Source organism: Salmo salar, chromosome 28 (genome assembly GCF_965601325.2).
Source record: "Salmo salar chromosome 28, fSalSal1, whole genome shotgun sequence".
In the NCBI taxonomy this organism is placed as follows: domain Eukaryota; kingdom Metazoa; phylum Chordata; class Actinopteri; order Salmoniformes; family Salmonidae; genus Salmo; species Salmo salar.
This window is the reverse complement of record NC_138318.1, coordinates 17,417,501-17,432,500: the sequence shown is the minus strand read 5'-3', so window position 1 is coordinate 17,432,500 and position 15,000 is coordinate 17,417,501. Positions and strand designations below refer to the sequence as shown.

The 15,000-nt window shown below is 42.4% G+C and overlaps 1 protein-coding gene across 2 annotated transcripts in view; it reads left to right on the top strand.

Moving 5' to 3' along the window:
- rhbdf1b (rhomboid 5 homolog 1b (Drosophila)) overlaps positions 1–15,000 on the top strand; it is a 52,645-nt gene that overhangs the window by 6,057 nt on the left and 31,588 nt on the right. The window lies entirely within an intron of this gene.

Genomic DNA, 15,000 nt, shown 5'->3' with positions numbered 1-15,000 from the left:
CGCATTAGGAAGGGTGTGGCTTGGTAGTGAAACATGCTCACATGTTGTTTATTGTCCTACAGAGAGAGAGAGATAGCGTGATGGAGAAAGAAAGAGATAGGGCGGGAGAGAGAGAGTAGATATCCATCTAACCTTTTCCTTGCTCTGTTTGCTTCCTGTTTGTTACATATTGGTGTGTCCCTTTTCTAATTCCAGCATCAACTTCAACCCCCCTACACACACACAGCAGGCATGGGAAGCGTGTCTGGGCATGTTTTCTGCTAGGCACAGTAGGCAGTAAATCAAATCAGTGATAGTATTTATCATGTTTATATCAAGGATACTCCATGATGATCTGGGATGTGATCTGAGATGATCCTCCATGATGATCTGGGATGTGATCTGAGATGATCCTCCATGATGATGATCTGGGATGTGATCTGAGATGATACTCCATGATGATGATTTACATTTACATTTAAGTCATTTAGCAGATGCTCTTATCCAGAGCGACTTACAAATTGGTGCATTCACCTTACGATATCCAGTGGAACAACCACTTTACAATAGTGCATCTAAATCTTTTAAGGGGGGGGGGGGGGGGGGGGTTAGAAGGATTACTTTATCCTATCCTAGGTATTCCTTAAAGAGGTGGGGTTTCAGGTGTCTCCGGAAGGTGGTGATTGACTCCGCTGTCCTGGCGTCGTGAGGGAGCTTGTTCCACCATTGGGGTGCCAGAGCAGCGAACAGTTTTGACTGGGCTGAGCGGGAACTGTGCTTCCTCAGAGGTAGGGGGGCCAGCAGGCCAGAGGTGGATGATCTGGGATGTGATCTGAGATGATACTCCATGATGATCTGGATGTGATCTGAGATGATACTCCATGATGATCTGGATGTGATCTGAGATGATACTCCATGATGATCTGGATGTGATCTGAGATGATCCTCAGTGATGATCTGGGATCTACTGCTATGGAGGCTGGGGGCAACAGCAGTGGGATGGGCAGAGTAGATAGATAGATAGATAGATAGATAGATAGATAGATAGATAGATAGATAGATAGATAGATAGATAGATAGATAGATAGATAGATAGATAGATAGATAGATAGATAGAGAGATAGATAGATAGATAGAGAGAGAGAGAGAGAGAGAGATAGATAGATAGATAGATAGATAGATAGATAGATAGATAGATAAGATAGATAGATAGATAGATAGATAGATAGATAGATAGATAGATAGATAGAGAGATAGAGAGATAGAGAGATAGATAGATAGATAGATAGATAGATAGATAGATAGATAGATAGATAGATAGATAGATAGATAGATAGATAGATAGAAGACTTTCATTTAGGGAGATTGCTGTAGGTTGGGGATAGGGTTATATTTTGGCTAAGATATAGATTTTGCAGAGAGAAAATACATGTAAATGTAGGTGTGTAATGGAGGCTAGAATCCCCCATAAAAGTCTCACCAAACTTGAGTGGTTGAATGGAAAATGCTTCACCAAAGTCTAGTCACATCTTTCATTGATGTCAATTAACATGGATGATGTCAGTGCTGTCACAAAGGCCAAAGTTATTCATGGTGACTCCAGACTGAATGCTCCATTTCAAAGCAGCCACAATTATGACATTCTTCATTCCCCTCTTTAAGTATTCTTTTCAGTGTAATTTTTCTCCCTCTCCACCCTCTTTTCTCCAATGCAGCATCTGTGCGCAATTACCATTAGCTGTTTTTATCCAATGCGAGCCAACAGAGGAAGCTGTTATGTCTAAGTCACAGCATGTGCATGGTCCATAAGGAGCTCTATTCATCAGAGCAGACTAAAGGCCACACATTGACTGTGACAATGGTCTTCACTTCCACCAGCTAGCTGAGACAAAGGAGTCTTCCATAAAGAGATTGACTCTCTCTCTCTCTCTCTCTCTCTCTCTCTCTCGCTCTCTCTCTCTCTCTCTCTCTCTCTCTCGCTCTGTCTCTCTCTCTCTCTCTCTCTCTTCTCTCTCTCTCTCTCTCCCTCTTTCGGTCTCTGTTATTAACTATGGGACTGTGTCATCTAAAGATCTGTTATCTATCACATTCCCAGCAGACATCAGAAAGTCGTTGGTGCCTTTGACACAATGACAGTGTACAGGCTAAATATCCATAGCACATGGGGCACATTTTCCAGCGAAAAATGAAGTGACATTGGAATGGCCTGGTGAATGTCTGTGTTGGGCTTTTATGAGTTTATTAATAGATGTATTAGTTAGTGATAGATTCATTGAACTCATAAATCTGCAACTGCATGTAATCTGAAATGTGTGTTGGGCCGCCAAGTCTCCTCCGGTCTCACTGCATATTAGTCAAGCACTAGCCACTGGGTATCAGTATCAAAAACAACAGTGTTAACTGGAGGATGGGAGCAGATTTATAACTGTCATTTACAGTGTAACGTGAGTGTAGAAGGTAGACCAGGCAGCAGCCAGAGTCCATTTGAACCATGTCATATTACACATATTACACCATGTCATAAAGTGGTAAAAGGTCTGTGGAGTTGTGTCTCTGTCAGGTGAGTTACAGGTGGATCCTACGTGCTGCATTATAGCGAACCAACGTAATGTAGGATTAGAATTGATTCACACCGTCATTAGTCAGTGGGTTCCATGAAGCTTATAGCAGCTTAGAGACAGTGCTCTCAGTGGATGTGTACCCCTATGAAACTCTTTGCTAATGGACACTATGGGCCGTTACCTCTGGTGTGTTTCTGATATGCTAACAGCTCTCAGAGTTCCATTCCGGAATGGAATGAAACAGAATTGGAATACCGACTCCCATTCCATTCTGAGCTCGTTCCACACAGTCTTTATGGTATTGGATGACATTTTTGTTGTCAGGTGATAGGTCTGTTGGCTTGAGACTGTGATATGTGAAGCCACATCACGGTAGTGCACTATATGGAAAAGTGTGCCATGCATTTGAGCTCTTAGTCTGCCGAATGACTGGAGTGGGTAGTGGTGACAGCGTAATAGTGTTTATTTTCACAGGCAGTTTCTTCAGTGCCAGTTGGAGGAGAGACCAACCCTCAGACTCCTAACTGTGTCTGTGTTCTCTCCTCTCCCCTGAGGGACCGCTTTGTGGTAGGTCTGGCCACTCTTTCCCTCTCATTCTGGGTCTCTGTCATCAACTCACTGTTTAAAAATGACAAACTGACAGACGGGAACCAGGATATGCCTTCTGCTGTGCCTTCTGCCCAGGCTTTTGAAGTAACTTGGTATGATATTGGGAAGAATTGTAACTTTTCATTTCAGGGTTTCCTGGCAGTCAAATATGTTGTGATAAGATATTGGAAATGTTGGAACTGCAGTGAGTTTTCCCTATAGAATTTTTGTTTACATAATTTCCGAGATATCTTCATGAACTTAGAACAGTCATTTATATTTCAAAGGTATTTACATTTACATTTAAGTCATTTAGCAGACGCTCTTATCCAGAGCGACTTACAAAAAGTATGCAAATTTAGTGAATGTTATGTCAATTAGAGGTCGACCGATTATGATTTTTCAATGCCGATACCGATTATTGGAGGACCGAAAAGGGCCGATGCCGATTAATCGGCCGATTAAAAAAAGTTGTATTTGTAATAATGACAATTACAACAATACTGAATGAACACTTATTTTAACTTAATATAATACATCAATAAAATCAATTTAGCCTCAAATAAATAATTAAACATGTTCAATTTGGTTTAAATAATGCAAAAACAAAGTGTTGGAGAAGAAAGTAAAAGTGCAATATGTGCCATGTAAGAAAGCTAACGTTTAAGTTCCTTGCTCAGAACATGAGAACATATGAAAGCTGGTGGTTCCTTTTAACATGAGTCTTCAATATTCCCAGGTAAGAAGTTTTAGGCTGTAGTTACTATAGGAATTATAGGACTATTTCTCTCTATAGGATTTGTATTTCATATACCTTTGACTATTGGATGTTCTTATAGGCGCTTTAGTATTGCCAGTGTAACAGTAGAGCTTCCGTCCCTCTCCTCGCTCCTACCTGGGCTCAAACCAGGAACACATCGACAACAGCCACCCTCGAAGCAGTGTTACCCATGCAGAGCAAGGGGAACAACTACTCCAAGTCTCAGAGTGTGTGACGTTTGAAACGCTATTAGCGCGCACCCGCTAACTTGTTATCCATTTCACATCGGTTACACCAGTCTAATCTTGGGAGTTGATAGGCTTGAAGTCATAAACAGCGCAATGCTTGAAGCACAACGAAGAACTGCTGGCAAAACGCATGAAAGTGCTGTATGAATGAATGCTTATGAGCTTGCTGCTGCCTACCATCGCTCAGTCAGACTGCTCTATCAAATCATAGACTTAATTATAACATAATAACACACAGAAATACGAGCCTTTGGTCATTAATATGGTCGAATCCGGAAACTGTCATCTCGAAAACAAAACGTTTTTCCTTTCAGTGAAATACGGAACCGTTCCGTATTTTATCTAACGGGTGCCATCCCTAAGTCTAAATATTCCTGTTACATTACACAACCTTCAATGTTATGTCATAATTATGTACAATTCTGGCAAATTAGTTCGCAACGAGCCAGGTGGCCCAAACTGTTGCATATACCTTGACTCTGCGTGCAATGAACGCAAAATGACACAATTTCACCTAGTTAATATTGCCTGCTAACCTGGATTTCTTTTAGCAAAATATGCAGCTTTAAAAATATATATTGATTTCAAGAAAGGCATTGATGTTTATGGTTAGGTACAGTTGTGCAACGATTGTGCTTTTTTCGCAAATGCGCTTTTGTTAAATCATCCCCCGTTTGGCGAAGTCGGCTGTCTTTGTTAGGAAGAAATAGTCTTCACAGTTTGCAACGAGCCTGGCGGCCCAAACTGCTGCATATACCCTGACTCTGTTTGCAAGAGAAGTGACACATTTTCCCTAGTTAAAAGAAATTCATGTTAGCAGGCAATATTAACTAAATATGCAGGTTTAAAAATATATACTTGTGTATTTATTTTAAGAAAGGCATTGATGTTTATGGTTGGAGCAACGTGTACCTAAGCGATTATATGCAACGCAGGACAGGCTAGATAAACTAGTAATATCATCAACCGTGTGTAGTTAACTAGTGATTATGATTGATTGATTGTTTTTTATAAGATAAGTTTAATGCTAGCTAGCAACTTACCTTGGCTTCTTACTGCATTCGCGTAACAGGCAGGCTCCTCGTGGAGTGCAATGTAAAGCAGGTGGAAATAAGAATGTGTTCTTAACTGACTTGCCTAGTTAAATAAAGGTCTAAAAAAAGATAAAAAAATCGGCCAAATCGGCATCCAAAAATACCGATTTCCGATTGTTATGAAAACTTGAAATCGGCCCTAATTAATCGCCCATTCCGATTAATCGGTCGACCTCTAATGTCAATACATTTTATTTAGAAGCAGACCTGACATAATTATGTCAGTGCAGGAATAAAGCAGTGCCTTGTGTGGGCTTTTCTTTCTTTAGTGTCATTAGCATCATTATTAACACCAGACTTCTAACTCAGAAACTGAGTTAAGGGGATACTGCGATATTCTGGCAATGACTGGAAGTCTACAGCAATGGAAACTATGCAATGGAATGGAAACTATGCAATGGAAACTATGTAAACGGATAGATAGACCCACTCAGGTCTGTGAGTTATCCAGGGGAAGAGACCCATGGCCAGGGAGTCCGAGGGGTCAGGAGGGAGGGATGGTGGGTCCCAGTAGAATTACCACAGCGCTTCTCTCTTTCTTTTTCCTTCTTTCTTTTACCTCTCTCTTTTTTCTCTCTTTTCTTCTTCTTCAATATGTCATGTGTTTTTATTTTCTCCACCCCCCCTGTATGTCTTCTCCTCCTGTTCATGTTCTCTCCTCTCCTTCTTTTCACGGCTTGGCAATCTCCTGAGGGACTGGGAGCTTGGCTGATAACCAACCTCTTACACATGCTGTCAGAGTGACATTCAGAGCTCCAGCTGGGCTGGAATCCTCCTGCAGTACTGAATACAAATAGAGTGTTTACTACTGTATATAAATGCCTGGTGTGCACTTTTTTAGGATCGAAGGAAAACCCGCATTCACTGTAAATGGTCTTGAAAGATCCAACCTTGTAACTAGTGAGACCGTTTCGGTTTGTAGAATTCAGAGGATTCAGCATAGCAAGCCTTTACACTTCTGTGATTTTTACATACAGTATTGAACCAGCCCAGGACAATGAATGACTGAAACTGTTGATGTTTGAGGGCTTAATTTATGCGTGTGAATATTCTCCATTGGACTACTGAGAACTCTTATTGTGAAAACAGCTGGTCTTTTGCTCAGCCTGCATTTTCATGGCTATGGCTCATGAAAAATGGCTATGGCTCATGAAAAAACAGATAATAAAGGCCTAGGCGGTGAGTTTCCCGAAAGCCTCGTAGCTGAATCATGCTGGCAGAGTGGTTTTGGTTCTGTAGCTGTACAGCCATGCCACACCATCACGGTTTACCCCACCAGAAACAGAACTGAGTGGGATGAAATAGGGTGGAACGGCCTGGTCTCTAAGGAGGAATGTGAGGTATTTCCGAGCATGTGCACCACAGAGTGTCGAGCCAACCAGGCGGTGCGCCATGACTTTCAAGGGCACCACTACCACAGGACTTCTGGTATGGTTAACTTACCCTGGTCAAATACATGTTGAGAATGGTCTGTGCTAGCTTGGTGGTGGTTTGTGCAATAGAGAACTTTGATTCTGCCTCTACTTCCCTAGCGATACATAATGCATTATAGACCGGATCTTAACTTGAGGAACGCACACAACAGCCGTTCTCATAAATCTTGTATTGATGTGCATGGGATTTGGTTTTAAATTCCAGTTATGCGTATACATTTACGTCAGGATTGGGCTTTATGAAAAAAGAGAGGAAGTCTTTAGTCAAAAGCTTATTCATCCCCCTGTTTCCTGGTTGACCACTGGGTCTGAGGATTGAGGTAAATAGAATGGACCCGTAACACCAGATTAAACTTGGTGACATATGTCAATAGTAGAATGAGTTGGAATACAAAAAAGATTACTGTATTTTCTCTTTATCAGATCATATTTTGGCTTGGTTTTGCTGCTGGGGATGACGACGGTGTGGGTGGTTTATGGAACATTTAGTCCAAAATGTGGGTAAACCTTAGTAGAGTCAAACTAAAATGTGACCTATTGTTTGAACTTCTTAAAAAAAGACATAAGTTCTCTTTCCAATATGATAAGGAGATGAACTACAAATACAATCGACTTTCTGTGCCAATGAGTGCACCCTCTTCTTTACTGTAGGTCAGGGATGGGCAACTGGCCACATGCGTCCCGCGGCCCCCGTTTTGTAGGCCCGCGGACCAATAAAGTCAGGGTCTCAACTTCCTGTTGAGAGTTAGAATAATAGAATACACAAGGTGCAATATCGAAATTTGGTTGTGTATCAACTAGCGGTCGACCGATTAATCGGAATGGCTGATTAATTAGGGCCGATTTCACGTTTTCATAACTATTTTTTATTTTTTATATATATATATATATATATTTTTTTTTACACCTTTATTTAACTAGGCAAGTCAGATTAAGAACACATTCTTATTTTCAATGACGGCCTAGGAACGGGGGTTAACTGCCTTGTTCAGGGGGGATTCGGGGATTCGTTTTTGCAACCTTCTGGTTACTAGTCCAACGCTCTAACCACCTGCCTTACTGTAACGGTTGTCGTCAGATTGAGACCAAAACGCAGCGGGTATATGTGTACTCATCTTCTTTTATTAAGGAAAGAAGGAAAACCCAAAATAAACACGTACACCAAAAGAAACACAACGACGAATAAACAGTCCTGTAAGGCCATAAGCTATACATGGAACAATCTCCCACAAACACTAAACCAAACACATACCCATATATAGGACTCTCAATCAGAGGCAACGAGAAAACACCTGCCTCCAATTGAGAGTCCAACCCCAATAAACAAAACATAGAAATACTAAAGACTAGAGAGAACATAGAAATACACTAACATAGAACAGTACCCAAAAACCCGGAAATAATAAATCAAACACCCTACTAAATAAACCACCACCCCGAACCACATAAAACAAATACCCTCTGCCACGTCCTGACCAAACTACAATAACAAATTACCCTTATACTGGTCAGGACGTGACACTTACATTGCACTCCATGAGGAGCCTGCATGGCAGGCTGACTACCTGTTACGCGAGGGCAGCAAGAAGCCAAGGTAAGTTGCTAGCTAGCATTAAACTTATCTTATAAAAAACTATCAATCTTAACATAATCACTAGTTAACTACACATGGTTGATGATATTACTAGTTTATCTAACGTGTCCTGCGTTGCATATAATCGATGCGGTGCCTGTTAATTTCTCATCAAATCACAGCCTACTTCGACAAACGGTGTTGATTTAACAAGCGCATTTGCGAAAAAAGCACTGTCGTTGCACCAATGTACCTAACCATAAACATCAATGCCTTTCTTTAAAATCAATACACAAGTATATATTTTTAAACCTGCATATTTAGTTAATATTGCCTGCTAACATGAAATTGTGTCATTGCTCTTGCGTTCATTGCCTGGCTCGTTGCGAACTAATTTGCCAGAATTTTCCGGAATTGTGACATACCATTGAAGGTTGTGCAATGTAACAGGAATATTTAGACTTAGGGATGCCACCCGTTTGTTTTCGAGATGATAGTTTCCGGATTCGACCATATTAATGACCAAAGGCTCGTATTTCTGTGTGTTTATTATATTATAATTAAGTCTATGATTTGATAGAGCAGTCTGACTGAGCAGTGGTAGGCAGCAGCAGGCTCGTAAGCATTAATTCATACAGCACTTTTGTGCGTTTTGCCAGCAGCTCTTCGCAATGCATTGCGCTGTTTATGACTTCAAGCCTGTCAACTCCCAAGAGTAGGCTGGTGTAACCGATGTGAAATGGCTAGCTAGTTAGCGGGTGCGCGCTAATAGCGTTTCAAACGTCACTCGCTCTGAGACTTGGGAGTGGTTGTTCCCCTTGCTCTGCATGGGTAACGCTGCTTTGAGGGTGGCTGTTGTCGATGTGTTCCTGGTTCGAGCCCAGGTAGGAGCGAGGAGAGGGACGGAAGCTATTCTGTTACACTGGCAATACTAAAGTGCCTATAAGAACATCCAATAGTCAAAGGTATATGAAATACAAATTGTATAGAGAGAAATAATCCAATAATTCCTATAATAACTACAACCTAAAACTTCTTACCTGGGAATATTGAAGACTCATGTTAAAAGGAACCACCAGCTTTCATATGTTCCCATGTTCTGATCAAGGCACTTAAACGTTAGCTTTTTTACATGGCACATATTGCACTTTTACTTTCTTCTCCAACACTTTGGTTTTGCATTATTTAAACCAAATTGAACATGTTTCATTATTTATTTGAGGCTAAATAGATTTTATTGATATATTATATTATGTTAAAATAAGTGTTCATTCAGTATTGTTGTAATTGTCATTATTACAAATAAATGGTAAAAAAATCGTCCGATTAATCGGTATCGGCTTTTTTTGGGTCCTCCAACAATCGGTATCAAATCAAATGTATTTATATAGCCCTTCTTACATCAGCTGATATCTCAAAGTGCTGTACAGAAACCCAGCCTAAAACCCCAGACAGCAAGCAATGCAGGTGTAGAAGCACGGTGGCTAGGAAAAACTCCCTAGAAAGGCCAAAACCTAGGAAGAAACCTAGAGAGGAACCAGGCTATGAGGGGTGTCCAGTCCTCTTCTGGCTGTGCCAGGTAGAGATTATAACAGCACATGGCCAAGATGTTCAAATGTTCATAAATGACCAGCATGGTCAAATAATAATAATCATAGTAGTTGTCGAGGGTGCAGCAAGTCAGAAACTCAAGAGTAAGTGTCAGTTGGTTTTTTCATAGCCGATCTTTGAGAGTATCTCTACCGCTCCTGCTGTCTCTAGAGAGTTGAAAACAGCAGGTCTGGGACAGGTAGTGCATCCGGTGAACAGGTCAGGGTTCCAGCAGGTCTGGGACAGCAGGTCTGGGACAGGTAGCACGTCCGGTGAACAGGTCAAGGTTCCATAGCCGCAGGCAGAACAGTTGAAACTGGAGCTGCAGCACGGCCAGGTGGACTGGGGACAGCAATGAGTCATCATGCCAGGTAGTCCTGAGGCATGGTCTTAGGGCTCAGGTCCTCTGAGAGAGAGAAAGAAAGAAAGAGAGAATTAGAGACAGCATATTTAAATTGACACAGGACACCGGATAAGACAAGAGAAATACGCCAGATGTAACAGACTGACCCTAGCCCCCCGACACATAAACTACTGCAGCATAAATACTGGAGGCTGAGACAGGAGGGGTCAGGAGACACTGTGGCCCCATCCGATGATACCCCCGGACAGGGCCAAACAGGCAGGATATAACCCCACCCACTTTGCCAAAGCACAGCCCCCACACCACTGGAGGGATATCTTCAACCACCAACAAATCTTTCTCCTCTCTCTCTCTCTCTCTCTCTCTCTCTCTCTCTCTCTCTCTCTCTCTCTCTCCTCTCTCTCTCTCTCTCTCTCTCTCTCTCTATCTCTCTCCCCATCTTTCCTTCCTCTCTCATTTCAACCTTCCTTGCTCGAGTACAGAAATGCCAAGCTGTATTTTTTGACATTATAATTGACACTTCCTTCCATTATAATTGACACTTCCTTCACCGACTGTGTCGGTATCGGCGTTGAAAAATCATAATCGGTCGACCTCTAGTATCAACAGTCACTCAATTAGCGCATGTCAGCTATTTTATTTATTTATTGGTAAGTTAGTCTAGCGGCCAGCTATCTAAACTTGTAGTTAGCATGGTCGAATGACCAAACGGGGCGGGGTCCATTGATCATCAGTTATCATATTAAAAATGACGAACATTTGCCTCCGCCCCATGGCAAAATGTGTAGAATTGCAGCAAACTTGCTTTAAAATGGCAATATTTTCTCTACGCCCCATGGCAAAATGTGCAAAATTGCAGGAGATTAACTTTAAAATGATTTTCGCTGGCACATGGGGGGGCGCTAAAATGTTTTGCTCCCAAGGTAGTGGTGTTTTGTTTGGGGGGGGGGTGTATGGTTGTGGGTACGCAGACCCACAAGCCACTGCTGCCCCTCATAATGAGTTCCGTTTCTTTGTGACCCCCACCCCCATCAAAGCAGCCCATCCCTGCTGTAGGTCATACTTTTATTTTGCATTCTGTGGCTGTTTTCTCTGTTATACTCACTGTTATTAGGTAGATGTGTTTTTTGCAGCTGGTCTGATCATGTGTTGTAGTCAAACAAAGCGAGGCTAAGGCACCGGAAGAGGGACACAACAAACACAACACACACACAACACAAACACAAACACAACACAGTACCACTCACAGAAAGGAAGCAACAAAATGAGGTCATCCATCGCTGGAGAACAAACACACAAGGAGATATGACTGTAACATCTGGCACAGATCAAAACCCACTACTACACAGACCTCTGATGATGTCACGGGGGGAGGGGGGGTGGGGGGGGGGGGATGGGACATAACTAGGACTTATCTAAGAGCAGATGGCGGGTTCGCTGGGGTTCGATTTTTCCAACACATCAAATATTGATTTCAGCCATAACAAATGAGTCCATTTACATGACACAAGAGAATAAATATCATCACTGTTTGAACTGAGATAAAGCATACATTTTTAAAAAAAAGCATAAAGCATAAAATGCAGAGCTCCTCTTCAATACTCTGTCAAGCTGAAATGAGAAGAGGTGGTATTGGGCTCTGTAAGGGTACACTGACCTTATCCTGAGTTCTAAATCGAGTGATTGTTTCGCATTAAAAAAATGCTATTTTGAGATGCAGGGAAACGCAGTCGGTGAAGGAAGTGTCAATTATAATGTCAAAAAATACAGCTTGGCATTTCTGTACTTGAGCAAGGAGAAATGAGAGAGGTAGAAAAAAAAATGGAGAGAAAAGGAAGGAAAGATGGGGAGAGAGAGAGATAAAGAGAGAGAGAGAGAGAGAGAGAGAGAGAGAGAGAGAGGAGAAAGATTTGTTTGGAAAGTGCAAGGCTTTTGAAACAGACACAATGAGAAGTAACTTGAGTTCAGTTCAACCCCAGTACTGCCCGGTGCAAAGCTCTTTCCATGAGCACAGCAAACAGGGTAGGAGAGGACAATGTTTGGACAGCTCTTTTACGCAATGTGACATTCTGTTTAATTTCAGCAAGATGTGTCTGGAAGAAATGTCCCTGAATGCAAAACAGGCCTAAGTAGTTGATATTGGGCAGCGTAACTGTAAGAAAAGATCCAGCTGTTTCTCCAAATCCATCCATATACTGTAGTTTACAGTATTTTGTAGGCCGTCATTGTAAATAAAAATGTATATTATTTTTTAAGTAGTGAAATCAACACCAATTGCATAACACAAGAGCAAATCCATTCAAACACATTCATTCAGTTTCATTCATTGAAAACTAATTTCCATTCAGTTCCTTTTGACTCCTGGTGCAGGGTGACTTCCTGGAGATTCTTTATGTTTATGACATCACCCGTCCAATCCATGTCCTGATCTCCTTCTAGGCTGACAGACAGGAGGAGGCATATTATCATGTGGTCTACTGCAGGATTAAAGCCTGTCCGTTGGACCTTAATCTGCTTGTCACACACACACACACACTCACACTCACACACACACACACACACACACACACACACACACACACACACACACACACACACACACACACACACACACACACACACACACACACACACACACACAGATGGAAAAAACTGACAGGGTGAAAAAGGGATAGAGGGATCATGGAATAGAAAACAATGTGTATGTGTGTTGAATGCTGTTTTGTGTCAAAAGGGGATGGGAGAAAAAGGGAGTGCTTTCGTTATTTTCATTTTACTGCTAACTTCTGACTTAGGCCTTAACCGCAGTTTGTGTGCATGTGTGTGTGTGTGTGTGTGTGTGTGTGTGTGCGTGTGTGTGTGTGTGTGTGTGTGTGTGTGTGGTGTGGTGTGTGTGTGTGTGTGTGTGTGTGTGTGTGTGTGTGTGTGTGTGAGCCATAGGATAGGGTCATATTGTTCTGGTGAGATGCTATTTGTAGGAGTATGTTTACTCTCTCTGTCTCTGAAAGACTCTGAAGGAGCACACAGGGTTCTAGAACCAACCACAGAATGACCTTCAGAACACAGCCAGCTGAGGGATAACTCCACATTTTTATGTGCTGCTTTTTTCTGAATTCTTACCGTAAACTCCATTCCCATGGGTTTGGAAACACACCCACTCTGACTGCCTGGCTGGCTAGTGTGTCGCTGCTGGTATTGAATAGCACACAGCTTGTTGGACTTGGCTTCGGTGAGTCTCAAACCTCAAGAATCAATGATGATATAATAGACGATTGTTCTGTTAATGATTTCATGGCAAGACCAACGACTGTAATTTCCCTTCTGAGAAATATTTCAAAATGAACCTCAAAACCATTCACATCTGATATCTCCTTAAATGGTGGTTGTCTGTTCAGTCTTACAGATGCTGCATTCAGATGTCCTTTTCATGATCATCTCATGTTTAACTCTTATTTAACATTGGCTGGCTCGAGGACTTCTTTTCCAGATCATAGTTAGACCCCACATTGTCACCACACAGACATAGGACAGCCTCAATGCCTCACGGCCTCCTGTTGATCAGCCAAGACCACCCTGCTGAGTGGATGAAGGATTATGTGGATACAAGTTTGCTAACATCAAAGATCATATCTTAGCTCTTGACACATGGCAAACAATCTATTAGTCAACTGCTTCAGTGAGGAAGCCCTGCTTGTCTGGAGACAGTGTGGGTTTAGGTTTGACTCAGTGGGTGTGCTACTGTATGTGTATAGTATACCAATCAACAACTCTCTGTGGTTCTTCTATCCACAGGATTCAGTGGTAGTGTATGTGTGTATGTGTGGAGCCCCTAAGTATACTTGGATTGAGCCAGGCTGTTCCTTTGATGCAGTGGTTCCGGTGCTGACGGTTGCGAGTGTGTGTGTGTGTGTGTGTGTGTGTCTGTAGGGGGGGGGGGGGGGGGGGGGGGGGGGGGGGGGGCTGTATGTGTGTGTGTGTGTGTGTGTGTGTGTGTGTGTGTGTGTGTGTGTGTGTGTGTGTGTGTGTGTGTGTGTGTGTGTGTGTGTGTGTGTGTGTGTGTGTGTGTGTGAACATCCTCAGGGGTGGCTGAGTTCAAAGACTTTGTGTAAATACTCGGGGCTCCTGAGTGGCGCAGCGGTCTAAGGCACTGCATCTCAGTGCTAGAGGTGTCACTACAGACCTTGGTTCGATTCCAGGCTGTATCACAACTGGCCATGATTGGGAGTCCCATAGGGTGGCGCACAGCGTCGTCCAGGTTAGGGTTGGGTCGGGGTAGGCTGTCATGGTAAATAAGAATTTGTTCTTAACTGACTTGCCTTATTTTTTATAAATAAAAAAACACAGTACAACATTGAGTGGGGTTGGATGAGGAGAGGTTTTTGAGGCAATCAACGCCCCCTTGTGGGAGAATATACTAGTACAAAGTCTTAAAAAACAGTCCATGGAAATCATAGGTCTGCTTTGCTATAAGCATTTCACTACACCCGCAATAACATCTGCTAAATATGCGCATGTGACCAATAACATTTGATTTGATTTTGATGCAGTGGTACAGCGACAGCATACCCCACACAAAGATATATGACTACGAAGAATGGAAGAGAGACAGTGAATATACATAGAGAGCCCCGACAGAGCAGACTGAATCTGAGGGTTAGGGTTAGGATGGGCAGACAGACAGTGGACACAGGGAAGGCTGTGTCCAGATGGGCAGACAGACAGTGGACACAGGGAAGGCTGTGTCCAGATGGGCAGACAGACAGTGGACACAGGGAAGGCTGTGTCCAGATGGGCAGACAGACAGTGGACA